Below are 19585 nucleotides of genomic sequence, written 5' to 3'. Positions count from 1 at the left end.
ACTAGTCGTCGTTAACAGCCCATCACTGTCATGAGCACCAAAGGGAAACGATCTACTCCCACTGAGACCTACTGAGTTTTCACAAATCCCGGCAGAGACCCAGTTGCTGAACTTGATGCAGCTTGCTACACGCTGCAGAGCAGAGACTGTGGAAACATAAAGGGGAGAGAAATCAAATGTGCTTGGGTCCCTTTTGATTGGTTTTTTTCCCCACTTTGATTCTGCAGTCGCCAGTTGAGGCCAGTAGCAAAAGTAACCCCCCCCCCAAAAAAAAAAAAATACCATGAGAAAGAACTGTTCTTGTGGAATTTCTGGCTCCCTGAATCCAGGAAGTACTGGACGTTGCAAAATATTTCCTGCTTGATTTCTTGATAAAAGAGGTTTGGATCCAATTCAGTTGCACTCTGATAAGCGTTCAAAGTGGATGCTTATCTGAACTCGAAACTCTGAAATTTGCGAGATCCACACGGTGCCAGCTTCAAGACTTTAAACTTAATCTACACTTTTCTTAATCCAGAGAATAATATGCATTAGACACAGAAAATACATATTAGGGTATCCTGCTTTTTCCTCCACATTACAAGATTGTTTGCTACGGTGTGTTCAAGAGTGGTTGGATTTGGGTTTTTCATAGATTTGAAGGACCTCTGTGATCTTCTAAGTCTGACTTCCTGCATAACATAGGCCATAGAGTATCATCCAGCGATTACTGCCTGGAGCCCAATAGCTTCTTTGTTTTTTGTGTCTTTCAGAAAGACATCTGAGCCAGCCTTTTGGGTTGGTTCATGTTAAAGCCAGGAGTCTGTCATGAAGGCCAGACCCAACTATAAACTTTTTTCCAAATTCTGGGTTGGTTGGATCTGATGTTTTGATTCTTAGTTTCTTAGTGGTTCGTCCTGTCTTGTTTTAAATGTGCTGGGTTTTCCAGCACTTCCAGTGGAAGACTGTTCCACAGGCCAACAGAATGTGTCAGGAAGTTTTCCTTTACATGCCGACTAAACATCTCTTCCCTTGGACCCACCCTAGAAAATCCCCATTTGGGATGTCCCTGTAGGTTGGGATCTTCAAGGAGGCCTGAAAACCTCAACTGGAGGTGGGCACTTTTGCAAACCCCAACCACCACTGTTTATATGTGGGTGTCACAAAATAAAATCTCGAGTAACACTGGTTCGGCAAGAATCAGACCTAGGAAGAGAGGCACCAGCAGTATTTTGGTTCCAATGGGGCAGATATGGCTGTCCTAACCGTAGCAACAATGGTTGTCACTTATCTAACTCTGACCCACCGCTGAGTGTGTGTTGCCTAGCGCTAGGCAAAACCCCATTGCTACTCAAGTCAACATTCCTCCAGCTGGAACAGAGGCAGGGTAAAAATGGCCCCTTCTCGCCCATCAGACCCGGGGCATTCAGTCAGAGATGTTCATGTTGGTGGTAAAAATTATTCCCTGCCTCTTTTGATTCCTGTGAGTCCCACAAAGTCAACCTCGCAGTGGGAGAGGGAACACATGCCGAAGGCAATAGGCTTTCACGAGGGTATAGTCTGAAGAAAGTGATATCATGCAATAGCCTAATTTAGGACCTAATTAGCCCCCAGAAGCTTTAACGCTAATAAGAAGGCACCAGAAGGAAAGAACTAGAGGCAGGTTGAAAACAGGACATTTGTGAAAATTTTCATGAACATTTCATCCCTTATTTTTGGGTCAAAATTCAACATTTTGATTTAAAAAATGCCACCACGCTTTGCCCGTTGGAAACATTTTCCAAGAGTTCTACAGCTGATTGAGAAACAGCACGAAGATTCTAGGCGTATTGTTTCCCCTTGACATTTGGACATTTCAGTGAAACCTTTCATTCCCTGAAATATCCCATTGTGGAAGCTTTCAGTCAGTTCCAGAAGGAACCCGGCTCGACACCTGTGGGGGAATCTGCAGAGCTGGCAAAACTAGAAAAACCAGAGCATGCTTCATCGGGAGTCAGGAAGGGGCAATAAACACTGGAACGGACAATGCCGTTTTTACAGTCCTGTCACAGGGCAGAGCCATGGTTTAAAGGGGGTGAGTAGGAAGCGAAGCAGATAAGGGAGCTCAAGGGATAAACTTTGACTGGATAACTGCTGGCACTAAAAGAATGGATCAGACTCTGAGGTCTTTACTTAGATTTCCCTGAGTCCGTATTCAGGCAAAACTACCGTTATTTCGGTGAGAGGGTAGTGTTGGGACTGGTTTCATAAGCAGTCTGCTTTTCTTTCACACACGGCGTCGGGAAGCTTTCTGTCCTTTCAGGGAAACACTGATCGCACACCTATCTTTTTGATGGGAATTTTTGGGATGAACTCCAACCGCACTGCGAGCTGGCGGGATGCCAGTGCATTACTAATGAAATCTGGCAAGAGGGCAAACAGGCTAGCCTAACAAATTAAAAAAACAAACCCTCTTGTGTTAGAACAATTCGATGTTGTTGGCGAATCGCAGCCTAGTTCTGGTGCCAAGAACATCCAAATCAGGTAGATCATTGGCTTTATTCTGCAGGCAGTTTTGATTGTATAAGAATTTAATACTAATGTGTTTGGAGCCGTTAGCATGAAGCTGAATTTTCACAGTGCTCTTATAATGTCTGGGATCTCCAAGCCAAACACCACGTGATTGTATCAGGTAGAGTGAGGAAGGAACAATAGGATTACCTGGTAGGAGATCTTTTCCACCATGTGTGCCAAGGAGACCTGCCTTTTATCCCCTTGGCCTTCCCAAAGGAGAGAGATCAAACGCTTTGCTGTTTTAAGGATTATGCCGGGAACAGAGCATGATGGAACACTTCAGACAGTGGATGAGGTAGCCCGGTGGGGACACAAGCAGTGCGGAAGGGAGGCTCTGCTGAAAAATAAGAAAGGAAGGTGATACCATTGATGGTTTAAGGCCTGAGCAGTTTGGTCTATGCTCTGAGGCCCCGCTCAGGTTCTGAGGGAAAGTGAGATTAGTGATCTTATCCCTGCTTCTCCACATCAACCCCCGCCCCCCCAGTGCTCAGGTTAGCACAATTCCAGAAAGTCTCAAGGCCCAGTGTCGTACAGAGAAGGAATTTACAACAACCCGGACAGAAGTCCGATCCTCCTGCCCCACAGGCACAGGATCCCTAAGTCTTGTGCTTAAGGAGAGTTGCTCTGAGCAGTATAGGGCCTGTGAAACACAGTTGAGCTCTTCTAAATCGGTCCAAAAGAGGCACATGCACCTCCACACTGTTCGCCAGTTCATTGCAGTGCCCTAACTGAACCACTGCTGGGTTGTTCTGTATGACGTTGTTGTTTTAGGTGGCTAGCTTGGCAAAAGCAATTGTGCAGTCAAGAACAGCCATCATAGTCCAACAGAGAGCTCACCCAGCCTGGGCTCTAAGGTCCTGCACTGGAAGAGAAGGACTGCTCTGTGCGGCGAGTGCAGGTCAGGCCCCCCTCACGTCCCTTTCCCACAGGAAGTTACAGGAATAGTGTTGTCTGACTGTTCAGACAAGCGGCTCTTACAGGCGTGGCTGATTTCTGCTTTCTGCCTAACTCTGTTTGTTCGACTGTTTCCTCACCTGCCCAACCCACAACAGCCCAGTTTATCTGCTATGTCCCCCATTGCCTTTTGTCTGGCATGCAGCTGGTGGGCCCCGTGGGGCAGGGAGTACATTCCTTGTTATGGGTCTGTGTGGTGCAGGGCACAAGGGGGCCCTGACCCTGGGATGGGGTTCCTACATGCTGCTGTACCATCACAGAGTCAAGGTTTCTTCTCTAGAGCCAGATCTTTGAGAAATAGCAACCACATTGAAAATACTCAAAAACTTATTCTCCTATAGACAAACCTGTCAACCCAGCCTACACCCCCCACCCTAGCTCAGCCCCCATGGTCCCCTCCATTCAGTACCCACCCCTAATCCCGCACTCAGAAACATCCCCGTCTCCCCCCACATGTACGTGACTCCAACCCACCTCCCTCACTTAGCTCAAAAACTCCACCGGGCGAGGCTCAGAGCCACCTGGCCCACCCAACGTCCCTCCAGATTAGACCCCTCTAGGTTGAGGAAGTCCCATGTGTCCTTCCTGGGCTGAAATCCACTCTCTGCCAATTGGGCCAACCCCCGGTCTCCCAGCTGAGCCAGCCCCTGGTGTGCTGTATTCCATGCTATGATATAGGGATTCACTTTCTAGAGACTTGGCTGAGACCCCATTCCCATCCCAGGCTTTTGCACCTTCCACAAGACCCACAAACAGCTGGCAGCTGATGGTCCGCTGGTTGTCTGTCTCCACAGAGAGTCCAAGGACTGAACAGGAATGGAGACTGGCAGAACTATTCTCTCTACCTACTGATTTCCATGTTTACTTACAACTATTATTATTCGTTATTTATTATCTGTTCGTACTGAGGTAGCATCTAGAAGCCCCAGTCCTGGACCACAAACCTGCTGTGCTCATTGTTGTACAAACACAGAACTATCTCTCTGGACCCGTGGTTCTCAACCCGCGGGCCACTTGTGGCCCAATCAGCACACAGCTGCAGCCCAAGTGACACCCTCAGGGCCACACAGGTAGTGTGATCTATATATTGTGTGGATGCAGCCCACATAACACATAGAGAGCTGCATACACGGCCCACAGTGGTAAATAGGTTGAGAACTGCTGCTCTAAACACGTCCACCTCACCCATCACCAAGATGTCTCAGAATGGCTGCAGATGCATCTTTCTCTCTGCCAGGAGTGGGTAACTGAATGCGGGGCTGTCTCAAAACGGGTGTGTCGAGGGGGTTTCAGAGCAGAAGGGGCCAATGGTAGGCCTAGAAAATCAGCTAGCACATTCAGTGGAGTAGCTGAGCGGTGGGAGGTATATCAATATTCTGTTATTTTTCCGGCAAAAAATAAACTGCCTTCCCACCAGGCGTGAAAGTCCCCTCTTCCCAGAACCCCCGGCGGATGGAAAATCTTTTCCGAGCCACGCTGGTGCTCTTTAAATATAAATACCATTTGAACGGGAGGAACGGGGAGACAGACAGAATGTCAGTGAGTGGAAATGACCTTTCCCTTCTGTGGCTCTGTGTAGCTGCTCATGCCTCCGGATGCAAGGAGAGCTCCGATGTCTTGTTAAGCTGCGGCAGAGAAAGAAAGCGTCCTCCTGTCCAAAATATCTAGGAGGCACAGAGTTCTGGCCCCAGTCTCCAGCCTGGAGTTTGTTTATGAGACACTGTGGCACCAGGATTTTTGTGTGTATTTGTGAGAGAGGTTTTCCCTTCTGGGTGAGGGGTAGGGAGGCCAGTTGGGGGTTTTATTAATGATTATTATTTATTTATTATTAGAACAAAAGGGGAAACCCAATTATCTTCTGAAATCAGGGAAGTTTTCCTGGTTATTTCTGGCCCAGGGCTGCTTTCCAAGGTATTCAGTCTCAATGTGGAAAAATGCAGACTCTTTTGTGATTTCGTTACAATCTCTTATACTGGCTCAGAGAGGAAGAAGAAAATGTCAGCTTGCTGGGTGGAATTGACCCTACCGGTTAAAATGGAAAGCGTGTGAACAAACTGCAGGGCGTTTCAGGAGGCAGCGTTCCTCCAGAGAAGGAGCTGCCCCAACCGATCCGTCCCCCCAGCCTAGTGTGAGGGGGCGCTGTGCTCTGTGGGGTGCAGTAGGGGGTGCTCTTTACTGAGCGGCTGCTAATCTCAGTGCCCCAGGGCGGTCCTAGGGACAGGGTGATGCGGGTGATTCATCAAGGGGTGCTCTTCACCGAGACGCTACTGTCCCCCAGGGGGCTGGGTGGGGCTGATCAGGGGAAGCAGTGAGCGGTCAGCGCTGAGCAAACGCCCGAACGTGGTGCTGAAAGCAATGTGATTTTGCAGGGGCATTCCAGGCCTTCTCCACCACGGGCTGGAGGAGCTGCTGCCTGGCACGCTCGGCCGAAGGAAAAAGGTCACCTAGGAAAGAGGGGCAGGGAGGGTAGTCCTCCGAGGGATGCCTAGAGAAGCCACTCCAGCTCCGGTACTGATGGAACCAACCAGGCTCAGTGGCTAGAAGCACGGGGAGCAGGGCCGGATTTAGGGACAGGTGACCCCCGCAACTGTCTGGAGTGCCGAGCTCAGCATGCTGCTTTTGTTGCTGGCGACGAAAGGGAAAATAGAGCTAAAATTTGAACTAACACGTTGCAGGTATCCCGGAGGTGGATTCATTGTTCGCTGACCTCCTAGAATGCTCTGGATCTCTGTGGAATCTCGTGGAACCCTCCAGACGCTGAGAACGACATTTTCCTCGACTCTCCTAGCATGTTGTCAGCCAGGCCCTCGCGGGTATTCATGGGGGCGGGGCGTCACCAGTCTGTCAGTGAGACGGAAGAACAAAGTGAAGTGAAGGGAGTCCCCAGCTGCGACAGTGTGAACCTTGTTTCACTGTGCAGTTGTGAAAGCGCACCCGTGTTTTAAGACTTGAAGAGTGTAAGTAGCGACTCGCGGAGGACATATTTAATGAGACACTGTGCTTCATTTCGTCAGGGCAAAGGTGAGAAAAGTGACCGGTTGAGCTAAAGGGCTCTAGGATTAACATTGTAAGGCTGCCACCTACTGTAACCCTATTTAATACTGGTCCGACCAATGTCGGTGCACAGTTCACTTTCTATACGCTTAGAGGAAACGATTTTTGAAAAAAATGTGCTTATATATGGCCTGAATAACTACAGTTTACCCATCCTAGCGTGCAGTGTATCGTCTAATATGGCAGGGTTAAATCATGCATGCAAATCGTGCATCAAAGTCTGCATTGAAATTGGCTACAAATGCAATAAAAAAATAAGGTATTCAAAAGCTTAACCAATGCGGGGGGCCAAGACTCTCCTTACCTGGGATGCCATTTGGTTTAGAGCTGGCACTGAGAGTCAGTAGCCAATCAGGACCCACCAAGCGAGTTTAAAAGGCTTACCTGCTTATTCTAAGGGGGAATGTTGGGTGGAGCTGGGTCAGGGGAGCCACTTTCCCAGTCTTCACCCAAAACACCCTGCTCAGGGCCAGGGCCGGCTCTACATTTTTTGCCGCCCCAAGCAAAACAATTTTTGGTGCCCCCCCCCCTTTTTTTTTTGGCTTTTACACACGTTTGCACTTTGCAATGGTTTTGTTTTGTTTTTTGACTGTTAAAATTGACTGTTAAAATTGTTAAAAAAAATCAAACAGAGAATTTGTAGTTAGTGAAATAACACCGTTTCCTACTAGGGTACTCATTTACTCACCGGGCCACCCATGGCGTGAGCTGGCCTGTGTCTGCCTGGGGCTGCCCCTGCGCCAGAGGCCTTGGCATAGGCGGGACGTCAGCGCCGACCCCAGGGCTCACGTGGTCCGCGTGGGTCGGACCAAGTCACGCTGCTGGCCGGGTGCCCAGCCTGGCTGTCGCTGCCGAGTAACCAGAGGGGCCTGGAGCTGCGTGGGGGGCACCAAACAGCTCTGCCTCCTGTCTCTCCTTCCCCGCGAGCATGCCCGGGGGCTTGGCACTGCCCTCCGGAGCTGGGCGTCGCAGCCCCGTGCCAGCAGGAGCAAGCAGCGGGTGTTGCGGGGGGGCTGCCCGGTCCGTCCAGCCAGGGCACAATCACCTCCGCTCCCCCAGTGCCTGGGATTGGCGCCAGGACATGCTCCCGCCCCGTGCTGCATAGCAAGACGTGGGGCCGTGGGCAGGGCTGCTACAGCCATTTCAGACTGGGATTGGCGCCGGGGGAGCGGAGGTGATTGTGCCCTGGCTGGAGGCAAACCTCTCCTCAACACCCGCTGCTTGCTCCTGCCGGCACGGGGCTGCGACGCCCAGCTCTGGAGGGCAGCACCAAGCCTCTGGGCATGCGCGCAGGGACGGAGACAGGACCGGCTCTAGGCACCAGCAAAGCAAGCACGTGCTCGGGATGGCCGGAACGCCACCCCTGGAAATGTGCTGCCCCGAGCACGTGCTTGCTTTGCTGGTGCCTAGAGCCGGTCCTGGTCAGGGCCTTGTAATCACACTCCACCTTCGGTTAAAGCAAGCAACAAGCTGTTTGTTTTTCTTGTGGCGTTAAGACACCCAGGCAGCCATTTCTGAGTTAGATTTTGATTAACTATAGCAGGACTGGCAATGAGACAATGAGGGGTTTTTTTTGACACCAGCCTCCAGGCCGGTCATAAATATAAAGGGAAGGATAACCACCTTTCTGTATACAGTGCTATAAAATCCCTCCTGGCCAGAGGCAAAAGCCTTTCACCTGTAAAGGGTTAAGAAGCTAAGGTAACCCCGCTGGCACCTGACCCAAAATGGCCAATGAGGGGACAAGATTCTTTCACATCTGGAGAGGGGGGAACAAAGGGTTTGGTCTGTCTGTGTGATGCTTTTGCTGGGAACAGATCAGGAATGCAGCCTTACAACTCCTGTAAAGTTAGTAAGTAATCTATCAGTAATCTAGCTAGAAAATGCATTCGATTTTCTTTTGTTTAATTGCTGGTAAAATAAGTTGTGCTGGATGGAATGTATAATCCTGGTTTTGTGTCTTTCGTAACTTAAGGTTTTGCCTAGAGGGATTCTCTATGTTTTGAATCTGATTACCCTGTAAGGTATTTACCGTCCTGATTTTACAGAGGTGATTCTTTTAACTTTTCTTTCATTAAAATTCTTCTTTTAAGAACCTGATTGCTTTTTCGTTGTTCTTAAGATCCAAGGGTTTGGATTTGTGTTCACCTGTACAAATGGGTGAGGATTCTTATCAAGCCTTCCCCAGGAAAGGGGATGTAGGGCTGGGGGGATATTTTGGGGGAAGACATCTCCAAGTGGGCTCTTTCCCTGTTCTTTGTTTAAAACGCTTGGTGGTGGCAGCATACGGTTCGAGGACAAGGCAAAATTTGTATCTTGGGGAAGTTTTTAAGAATAAGCTTAGGGGGTCTTTCATGCGGGTCCCCACATCTGTACCCTAGAGTTCAGAGTGGGGAAGGAATCTTGACAAGGCCAAATTCAGTCTGCGTAACTGCATTCTGCCATATTTGCTGATGGAGCAAAGCCTAGAGCAATAGTAAAGGAAGGAGAAAAAAATCAGTAATCAGAAAAGAGAGACAGAGAGAAGAGCTTGATACATAGAGGACTTTTCATGTGAGGGACGAAGTCCTCCACTCCGGTTGAGCTGTGCTCAGTGCAGGGCTGGGGAGAGGGGCAAAGATGGATTGATGTCTGATTCTGGGCTGGTTTGGACACTTAGAGGAGCCTCAAGGCACTTTGGACACTTCGAGCAGCTCTAAGTTGTGCCCAGCTGCGTATGTCCCCAAAGGGCCATTGCAGCAGCCAGGGATCACCAGGGCATAATGACCCAAAGCTCCATAGATGTTAAGGCCTGAGTTAACCATCTAGTCCACAGGTGGGCAAACTACGGCTCGCGGGCCACATCCGGCCTGCAGGACCGTCCTGCCCGCTCCTTGAGCTCCCGGCCGAGGAGGCTCCCCCCGGTCCCTCCCCCGCTGTGCCGTGCCACCAGTGGTCTGGGCGGTTGGGCTGCGAGTTCCTGCCGGGCAGCGCGGCTGCCAGTCCTGGTGCTCTGAGCGGCATGGTAAGGGCCAGGGGACCCCAGGGGGAGGTCAGGGGACAGGTAGCGGGGGGGTTGGATATAGGGGTGGGGTCCCAGGGGGTACAGTGAGTCCCAGGAGGGGGCAGTCAGGGGACAAGGAGCGGGGGGGGGCGAGATTCTAAGGAGGTCAGTCAGGGGGCGGGAGCCAGGCTGTTTGGGGAGGCACAGCCTTCCCTACCCAGCCCTCCATACAGTTTTAGAACCCCGATGTGGCCCTCAGGCCAAAGTTTGCCCATCCCTGATATAGTCTGACTTCCTGTATATCCCAGGCCACAAAATTTCATAGAATATCAGGGTTGGAAGGGACCTCTGGAGGTCATCTAGTCCAATCCCCTGCTCAAAGCAGGACCAATCCCCAATTTTTGCCCCAGATCCCTCAATGGCCCCCTCAAGGATTGAACTCACAACTGTGGGTTTAACAGGCCAATGCTCAAACCACTGAGCTATTCCTCCTTGCAGTTACACCTGCGTTGAACCCATTCATATGCGGTTGAGCTATTACTCATCTTTTAGAAGGACATTGAGTCTCAGATTCCACATGATGGAGACTCCCCCGCACCCCTCGGGAAGCTGCTCCAGTGGTGAATTACTCTCACTGTTCAAAATTTGCACTTTGTTTGTCCACCAGCCACTGGCTCCTGGTGAATTTCAGTGGAATCCCTTTTAATTTCCTGGGTGGCCTTGCTAGCCCCACCCAGGGGAGAAGAGAGCAGTGAACCCATCCTACACACCCAGCAGATAGACCCCAGCAGCTGGTAAGTACCAGGGACCCTCTGGCTGGGTCCCCAGATCATTGCACGAGCCTCTCCATGTTGGAGGATAGGTCCATCAATGGCTATTGGCCAAGATGGTCAGGGACGTAATCCCATGGTCTGGGTGTCCCTATAACTTCCAGCTGCCAGAAGCTGGGACTGGACGACGAGAGCTGGATGACTCGATAGTTGCCCTGTTCTGGTCATTCCCTCTGTGGCATCTGGCACTGGCCACTGTCAAAGACAGGATCCTGGGCTAGATGGACTGTTGGTCTGAGCCAGTCTGGCCATTCTTATGTAAAGAGTCACAATGCCGGACTATGTGGGGCCAGGGGCATGGTGTGCCTATGGCACAGAATTGTCTTAATCCAACCCTCACGGTGAGACTCAGGGATACTGGGGTCAGTCTGGAAGTCCAGCCCTCCAAAATACCCCCTCCCATACTGTAGGCTATTAAATCACTGCCCCACAGCACCCTGGGTTCCCATTCACGTACTGAGCAGACCTGGCCCTGATTAGCCTGCAAGACCTACCAAGATCCCCCGGCAAGGGGATATGACTACAGGGGAATGGGGGACATTTGTACAGGTGCTGGGGAATAGCCCCATGGGGGTGTTAAAAGGAAAGGGTGAAAAGCTAACGGGTCGCATCATGGCTGCAGAGACTGCAGGCAAGTGGTGGGACAAGGAGGCCCTAACTTCTATGGAGCTGAACAACAGGGCCTCTGGCCAGGGCCGGTATAGGGTGAGTTGAGGACATGATGCAGCATGTGTGGTCTGAATGGGCTTTAGCCCGATCTTGCATAAAACACCCCCAACCGCGCAGTCATTTGATGAGGGAGTGGAGCAAACGCTACCATAACCTTTCGACGGCTTAAATGCAGCTGGGCCAAGAAAGCAACTCTTACACATTGCTGACATGTTTGGAAGGGGGATTTTCCTCCGGGGAGTTCGCAGTGGGAACCCAGCTGGTCTCCAGATGCTGGGGAGGTGGCTGGAGTGAGTCATGTCTTTGCAAGGCTGGGATCGGGAAGAGACGCACAAAAGGCTTTGTTGAGGACACGAGGAACAGGAGAGGGATAAGGCCCAGGTGACGGGGTCACCATATCTGGATGGATAAAGCATGTGACATATTCCCCATGAATGGGACATTTGCTTGGCAGGGTAAGCCACAGCCCATATGGCCTCTGCTTCCCATCCACAAACCACGTTGTCTGCTTTGGAAACACTGTGCAAAATTGTAGAGATGGTTTTCAGAGAGGCCAGCAAAATGAAATACCTTGCTCCTGCCAGCCTGGCCCTGTTATCACACTGCCTAGCTTTGGCCCCTATGGAAATGAGAAAGCCGACACAGCTTTCCCTATCCCAAAGGAAAGGCCAGTGACAGGCACGCACAGGGAGCTGGAATGGGGAGGGCGGAAAAGCCACTTCCTCTCCGGGCTGCTGTGCAATTTTCACACAGTTGCTCCTGGCCCAAGACAAGAGGCGAGCGCCAGGGATCCTGAGCCAGATGATGAAGTGCGGAAATGTGTGGGGTATAAGAGTGTATAGCAGGTTTCCATCCAGGGCCAGCATGAGAATGGGGAGGCAACATATGCCTACCTCTCATTGTCCCACGGGCAGCAGGGAAGAGCGGCTTTCTTCTGTATGCTGTTTATGGCTGGCCTTCTTAGCAGATGTGGAAGTTGCCAGGGGATTTGGGGGCAGGGGAGAGAAATTATCCAGGCCCTTGTCTGCTGTGGGGCAGTTCAAAGAGCAGCTTGCATTGCGTTCCCAGCACTGTCAGGATCATGGTCCAAACTGGAGCCGGCTGGGTGAAATTTAAATGCTCTGGGATTGTAAAGCCATTATTGTTGGCACCAGCTAATAAGTTATGTAGGCGCCTAAATACAGATACAAAGGACAAACCATGGGCAATGAGGATGGACTATGTTGGCCTAGGTGATTCATTTTCTATCCCAGCCATCTCCATGATGCCATATCTCCTGACCAAACATGACCACCGAGCTCATCCAGTAGCTCCCAATCCCTCGGTCTACACTGCCCCCAGCCCTACTGCACTTTCTATTTCCCACTATGTGCACTCACTACGGAAACAAAGTCGAGGATCCATTCTCATAGTGGCCCATTGTCAATGTAGCTTCTTTGCAGCCTTCCAGGTGTGCCCTTCCGGCGTCTCCAGGTATGTCCTCACGAATGGCTTTGTATCGCCGTCTGCGTCCCAGTGTGGCATCAGTCATCGATCTGGTTTAGGTGTCGGCAGGAGCAAAGATCAGACAGAGGCATGTATGCTTTCGGCCAAGGAGTGTTCTTTATTAATGATAACTGGAGAATGACACAGAGAATCAGCATTACTTCTAGGGATAGCAAGATCGGCAGCTAATTCTCTCACTCTCGAGCAGCACGATATCTTGCATAAGAAGCTCCAAAATGTTAGGAACAATTTTAACTAATATGCCTGCCCTGTTCTCTGCGTCAGTTACTCTCAGCCTAGAGCAGTGGTCACCAAACTGTGGGGCGCGCTTCCCTGGGAGGGTGCGGAGGAACATATGGGGGGATGCGAAGGGGCCCAGGCCAACCCCTATGTGGGGCGGGAAGAGAGCATCACTCAGCCCTGCTCTGCCCCCAGTTCTGCTCCGTCCCTGACCGCAGCTCTGCTCCCGGCCCCAATCCAGCCCCCGGTCTTGGCACCCAACCGCACCCTGGCCACGGCTTCCACTCCAGGACCCAGACCCTGGCTGTGGCTCTGTTCCTGGCACCAGCCCCACTCCTGGCCCCAGACCCGCCCCCAGCTGTGGCCCCAGCATCAGCCCCCTTGCCCCTGTCCATGCCCCTTCCTGCCCCTGGGAACCATGGCCCCGCTTCTAGCCCCACCTTGGGGAGGGGGGGCGTGGAAAGGTGTAAGGGGGGCACGACCGTGAAAAGTTTGGGGGCCACTGGTGTAGAGGATTAGACTGGAACACGCATGGACATTGAACTTATTTTCCATGCTTAGGTCAGACCCTTTGAGGCATGTTGGGCGCATGTGAGGTGAGGATGTTTATGCAGGCCAGACCTGTCCTACGATCAGTGGTTGTCAACTAGGGGTACGCAGGAGGTAAATCAACTCCTCTAGAGATCTGCCTAGTTTTACAACAGGCTACATAAAAAGCACTAGCAAACTAAAATTTTAACTAAATTCAGTACAAACTAAAATTTCATACAGACAATGACTTGTTTGTACTGCTCTATATACTAGACACTGAAATGTAAGTACAAGATTTATATTCCAATTGATTTACTTTATAATTCGATGGTAAAAATGAGGAAGTCCACAATTTTTCAGTACTAGTGCGCTGGGACACTTTGGTATTTTTATGTCTCATTTTGTAAGCAAGTCGCTTTAAAGTGAGGTGAAACTTGGCTCCTCAAAGGGGTACAGTTCAAATCAGGTACAAATCAGGTACAAATCAGGCTCCTGAAAGGGGTACAGTTGTCTGGAAAGGTTGAGAGCCACTGATTCAGTCTCCAGAGATCTCAACCCCTGATCAGCACTAAGTGCCCTTATAATAAAGGCAAGCCCAGATACCCTGGAGATGAGTGTGGTATAAAAGAGAACTTGCAGGCTGTGGATCTCTCCCGCCCCCCAGGTTCTGTAGCTTGACCTTACTGGAAAGCCACAGACCAACTCCCATTTCCTGTGGTGGAGAGAGGCAGAAGCTATGGGCTCTCAAGGGAAGGCTTTGGTACGTCTGTCTTGGGAACCATCTGCCAGCTGGCTGGCTCACTGCAATATACAAAAGAGCTTGATGCCACCTACAGAGGAGCTCTGAGCTCGCCTTATGCCGTGGTTGGACTGATGTCCACCTTGGCTCCCTCGGCAGAAAGACCAGGTTTCTTCTTGCAAGTGCCAGATTTAGCAACTTGCTTCTTCCCCAGTTTAATGCTCTGTCCTTCGATCTCGCCTCTCTTGGGAGTGTCTGACCCCTGCTCGGTGACACAACAGCGGCCTCCCCTTGGTCACATGCATCTTCTGGCTGACTCAGTGCATTGGCCTCCCGAGTAACCACCTACAGACCCTTGCCCCAAATCACTCTGCTCTAGCAAAATACAATGAAAGGATCCTAATCCACCAACATGGCTAATCTCGCCTCAGCAGGGGATGGCCACTGCGATGGGGGGCAGTGGTGGAGATGACACTCAGTCTTTGCCCCCAAAGAGCTGGCAATTTAAATGGACAAGGGAGGATGGGGAAACTGAGGCACAGCGATTATGTGATTTGTCCAAAAGATCTCCTTGCCAGTGCCTTAACAACAAAACCATTCTTCCTCTCCAATATTCATGAATACTGAATGACAGAACCCTATAAAAATCCCCAAATCCAAACCGTTGCTCTTTAGGTCTGTCTCTGATTGTGTGTTTGTACAGCACCCAGCACAACAGGCCCAGATCTAAACTGAGTCTTTTGGGTACAACTGCAATAGAAAGAATGTATTATAATAATTGGCAAAATCATGGTCCAAATGATTGACCTTGGGCTAATACCCACTTGTCAGGGCTGGGGCTAAGTTTGGTAATAGTGGTGCAGATTCCTGAAGAGAAGGTGCTATCCAAATGCAAAGAGTTATTGAAATTAAATAGTATTTTACCATCCCTGATTTGAGTGTTGAGCCTGTAGCAGATTGGCAACAGCATGTGTGTTATGGCTTGAAAAATGCCCGCAACCATCCATGGGTTCTGAACAGGACTGATGAAAGGGCTGGTTTGAACTCTCTGTCAAGAGACACAAGTGGAGAAGTAAATAGCCCATGAGTGCGATTCTTTACTGAGCAGCTGCTAAGGAGTAATTGGAAACAATTCACACTGTCAAGGGACTGCTAACAGGCAATGCTATAGCCCAGTGCTCATATCCAGTCCATCTCCAAGCAAGCTGCAGCAAACCGTAATGGAAAACAGCAGCAGCTGATAAGTAATGGTGACCATGCTCATGATGATCCTGAACAATAGGAAGGCGCTCAGTCATAAGCTACTGGTTTGGCAAGCGCAGGTTCCCGGGAGCCCTAGCTATGCGTAGGTTTCAAAGGCAATGGAAGCATGCTGTCTAAACACTCATAAAGAGATGATAGATTCAGGGTCGAACTGAACCATGTGGGAGGATAACAGAAGCACAGAACGTTGTACATACAGGAGAGGATCCTGTCCTGTGGCTGGTGTTCAAAGTAGGAAGAATATAAAGAAATCAACAGTGCTGCTTTCAAATTAAAGTAAGTAACTAGGGATGGAAGGAAAACGCCAGGTCTGAACATCTCCCCCATACTTTGGCAGAGTTTGGGATCCACTTTTTGTGTGGCCTGGTGGCAGCGTGCCATCTTGTGGAGATATTTTACAGGAAGAGGCAAGAGATGGAGAAGCAAAGGCATGGATAGAGGGATGGGGTCCTCTGAGTTTCGTCTAATCTCATCCATTAAGTTGCTGGTGTAACAGTTACATAGAAACCTGGGATTCCCTGCTTCCCCCAGGAATAGATTCTAAGGCCGGCAGGGACCATTGTGACCATCCTCTTGTCTGACCCCTGGCATACCACAGGCCAGAGAATCTTGCCCAGTGATTCCTGCATGAAGCCCATATTTGGTGGTTGAAGTAGAGCTTCCTCGAATACTGCAGGCCCCGTCCCCCTAATGGACCAAAGCAAACCACATATCCAAACGTCCCACCGCTGGGCAGTGTCCAGCTTCTGGGTCTGAAGGGTGCAATTTAGGCACTGGCATCTGGGCTTACAAGACATCTTTATGGGTGGGTAAAAAGGTTCTGATCCCAGTCTCCATGACCCAAAACGGTGCACATAGCCCAAACTGAACTTTTGTTTAGACTAAAAATATTCCGGTTAACTTTTCCTCACACCCCCTTATCTTGACTTCACAATACAGCTGCCTCTGTGCTACCTAGTTCTGAAGGAGACTAGAAGGGGTGGAGGGGAAATGCCGTGAGGCAAAATGCTCCCCTCAAGGTATTTGTGGCCAAGCAGCATCCAGAATCACTGGAGACTTCACCAGAAAGCCTGATCTTGTGGAATTTCCAGGCCAGTTTTTCAGAAGATTCAGATAAACTGCTCCTTGCATAGCAGGCCTGCTGGTGTTCGTGGGGAGTCCTGCGTGCAGAGCCGACAAAGGGTGCTGCCTTCGAAGTTTTGGGGTTTATCCCAAGATCTACAATCTCCAAATCTTTTGCGGTTCAACCATCACTTGATATTTTAACAGAGTCCGTTTGTGCCCGGTTACGATATCCACAAGTTGGGCAAATCCAGCTTCTCCATCCCCTCAGTAAGTCTTTCAGGAAGAGCCAGATTCTGCCTCATGTTGAGTTGTCCCTTTCTATGCAGGTCGTCCCATTGATTTCAATAGGGCGACTCATGGAGTAAGGAGTGCTCAGCAGAAGGAAGGACAGCCCAGCCAGGACCTATAGATTTCCCTCTCTTCTCAGGTATCATTATTCCCTGCATAGAAATGACCTGTCCTTTCTCCAGTTTGCAATCCAGAGCTCAAGGGAACGTAATCCAGACTTTGCAACGTCTGTGAACTCTTGGCATTAACTCGTCCCCAGTTTGGTTAGCTAAGTCATGTGGTATTGGTTTTGCTCCCTAGTTGGATAGGTGAATAGAACATAAGAACAGCCATACTGGGTCAGACCGGTGGTCTGTCTAGCCCAGTATCCTGTCTACTGACAGTGGCCAATGCCAGGTGCTTCACAGAGAATGAACAGAACAGGGAATCATCAAGTGATCCATCCCCTGTTGCCCATTCCCAGCTTCTGGCAAACAGAGGCTAGGGACACCATCCCTGCCCAGCCTGGATAATAGTCACTGATGGACTTTGGATAGCAAATATCAAATGGCAAATCTCCTTGCTCATGCACAAGGTGTCTTGCATGTCCACACGTATATACAGGTGGATGTGAATACAGTGATTGATAAAGGGTGAAATTCACCCCATGCTGAAGATGTCGCATCACTCAAGTCCCATCTCAGCCCAGTGTAGAAGGTTGAAGTTGGTCTGAAGTCGTGTACTGGCCCTGTGCACTGGGAAATACAGAGCGGTGGCCTAGAATTAGGAGACTGTGGTTCTGTTCCCAGCTCTGCCACTAGCCTGCTGGGGAACATAGGGCAAACTGCTTTACCTCAAAAAGCGGCAAAGAGTCCTGTGGCACCTTGTAGACTAACAGACGTATTGGAGCATGAGCTTTCATGGGTGAATACCCACTTCGTCAGATGCTTTACCTCAATTTCCCCAAAATTGGGTTAATGCCACTGACCTCCTTTGTACAGTGCTTTGAGGTCAACCGATGAGAAATGCTGGAGAAGAGTGAAGTATGATCATGACTCAGCGTCAATATTCTCCAATAAATTGCGGGCACCAATGACAGTCAAACCAAACAGCCTATGGGGACCTGAATGAATATTCACGAGCTCTTTTGCAGTCCTCAGCCAGCACTCGTTGTTAGACAGAAGTCCCCACAGTGGACCATTGCTCATAGGTAAAGCCAGCTGGCAACATAATCAAAGAGAAAAAAAATGGAAAGTCCCCCATGCTACTCCATTGGCCAGTAGCCAGCTGCACTAGCCATTTGCTTTGGAGGAATTTTTCAGCATGCCACAGATGCAGCTCCTCTCTTGGGTTTATTGGAACGACGATTAGGGAAAGGCATTACATCAACACAGGTTTCAGAGTAACAGCCGTGTTAGTCTGTATTCGCAAAGAGAAAAGGAGGACTTGTGGCACCTTAGAGACTAACCAATTTATTAGAGCATAAGCTTTCGTGAGCTACAGCTCACTTCATCGGATGCATATTGTGGAAAATACAGAAGATGTTCTTATACATACAAACCATTCTCCCCACCCCCCCGCCCACAAACCCACTCTCCTGTTGGTAATAGCTTATCTAAAGTGATCACTATTACCAACAGGAGAGTGGGTTTGTGGGGGAGGGAAGGGGGGAGAAAACCTGGATTTGTGCTGGAAATGGCCCAACTTGATTATCATACACATTGTAAGGAGAGTGATCACTTTAGATAAGCTATTACCAGCAGGAGACTGGGGTGGGGGGAGAGAAAACCTTTTGTAGTGGTAAACACCCATTTTTTCATGGTCTGTATATATAAAAGCATCTTCTGTATTTTCCACAGTATGCATCCAATGAAGTGAGCTGTAGCTCACGAAAGCTTATGCTCAGATAAATTGGTTAGTCTCTATGGTGCCACAAGTCCTCCTTTTCTTTTTACATCAACACACAGCATTTCAGATCTTTTCACTAGACAGAGGGAGAAAATAGAATGGCAAAGAGACTACATACATACTTGGAACGAACAGCCTTTTCCGTGAAAATCCAGCCGGCTCACCGTTCAAGCACATACATGCATTCTAATACATTTCATCTGGGTGCCATTGGATTAGCAACCCCTGAGCTCTGCCTACTGGAGTTTCTCATCCATTTCAGCCCTGCACGCTGTGCAATATAATGAGCTTCCTTGAGTGTCTGCCTATATGGCCTGCAGGGAAGAGGGCCTTGACCCAGTGCTCGCCCACTATAGGAACAAAGGGATTGCCAGGTTGGATCAGACCCAAGGTCCATCTACTCCAGTATCCCTTCTCCGACTGTGGCCACCACCAAATTCTTTAGAGGACAGAGTAAGAACTCCAGAGTAGGCAAATGTGGGATAATCAGCAAATAACTGACTTCTTGGAGCAGTGGCAGTTCTGGGGGGAGAGGGGGATTGGTTCAGAATCTCATAGACTTTAAGAGTCAGAAGGGACCATCATGATCATCTAGTCTGGCCTCCTGCACATTGCAGGCTATAGAACCTCACCCACCCACTCCTGCAATGGACCCATAACCTCTGAAATGTTGGTGAATTGGAAAAGTCCATTTTAGATCTGTTCCAGAGAGACCTGGGTGTCCTGAAATGGGGCATGGGTAGTCATGTCTAGCGGTCAGAGCAGTAGCCGTCAGAGCAGTAGCCGTCAGGCCTCATGCTCGGAGCCGGAGTTAGCGGCCAGGAACAGAGAGGCAAGGGTCAGAGCTAGCGTCAGGCACCAGGCAAAAGAGCAGGCCTGGAGCTGGGCAGAATCAAGGCAGGATCAGGGCTGGAACAAGGCTGGGAACAAGGCAGGAACAGGAGCAATTGGAGATGCAGGAGTAAGCCTTGACCAGGCACTAGCCTTCTGCTGCTACTGAGTTTAAGAGCAGGGCTCGTGATGCCTCTCAGTCAATCAGGGAGTCTGGTTGATCAGGGGGTTCAG

This window comes from Lepidochelys olivacea, assembly GCF_965140295.1.
Source record: "Lepidochelys olivacea isolate rLepOli2 genome assembly, chromosome: 4".
NCBI lineage: Eukaryota > Metazoa > Chordata > Testudines > Cheloniidae > Lepidochelys > Lepidochelys olivacea.
This window is presented reverse-complemented; position numbering follows the sequence as displayed.